Here is a 1,073-nt window from a genome sequence, read left to right as displayed (position 1 = left end):
GCGGGCTGCGACCCGGCCGGCCCCGCGCTGCGCGCACAACAGCCCGCTGCGATCTGCAGTCGAACGGCAGCGCGGCTCAGACAAGCCAACGCCACCGCGGTTTTGGAGCACGAAGGGGAAGCACAGTCACCCCCGCGGGCAGCTGCGGCCCGGCATGGCTCTTCCCGGGAAGGCAGGCAAAGCCCCGTTACCAGCACAGGCAGCATGCCGAGAACTGGAAACTGCCCCCTTAGCACGGAAATTCAACAAAAACTTTTTTTGAGTGCTCGTACGGCTACAGGTGACTGCCTCTTCTCACAACCTAGAACGTGTCATTAAAGTTACATGGAAAATGGCAGGCTACATACAGAACACTGATCAGGTTTTCCCTGTTAAAAAAAGAAAACACAATACAATACAGAAAACCAGTTTGTTCTCATTTCAACATTTCAGATCCCTTTGACGTTATGCTACACTCCAGCCTTGTCAGTAATGCAGAATTCTGCAAAGGAAAGAATCAAAGATGTGCAAACAAAGCAGGAACCCAGGGACATGCTCCTATGTGCTGACACGCAGCTGCACCAAGAAACAGAAGTACAGACTCAGAGCAGTGCTCCGGAGTCTACCTAGCAGCTTCTGATACTGAAAGCACGGTCTATGGTTTGTATTAGATGCTTGCATAGTTAGTAAGTGCATGCATTTGGGTACAGCAAGAGAACTGCCATGCAAAACTGTCTTTATTACTGAGAAAAAATGGTCGATCATGCTCAAGTTTCAGCTTTGGAAAGCAAACAACCCTGCAGCTAAGACAGATGAGGGCACTTACAGTGGAATAAGTGTACTGTAATTAAGCTGCTAATTTTCTACCCTAAGCATCTTTTTGTATTTAGCCATATTTGATAAGTTTGAAAGGGTTAACAATTTATACACCCAAAGTGAGACACTTACAAGTTACAGAGAACTGCAGGCACCAAATTGTCTATCAAATGTGATTAATACAAATAAAAGGTGCCTCTTTAATACACGTCATTGAAAATGTGCTTATAATTTGTATACTACTAAACACTATCCAAAAGACACAGCCCAAAAAGGGT

Source organism: Fulmarus glacialis, unplaced genomic scaffold (genome assembly GCF_000690835.1).
Source record: "Fulmarus glacialis isolate BGI_N327 unplaced genomic scaffold, ASM69083v1 scaffold12631, whole genome shotgun sequence".
Lineage (NCBI taxonomy): Eukaryota > Metazoa > Chordata > Aves > Procellariiformes > Procellariidae > Fulmarus > Fulmarus glacialis.
This window is presented reverse-complemented; position numbering follows the sequence as displayed.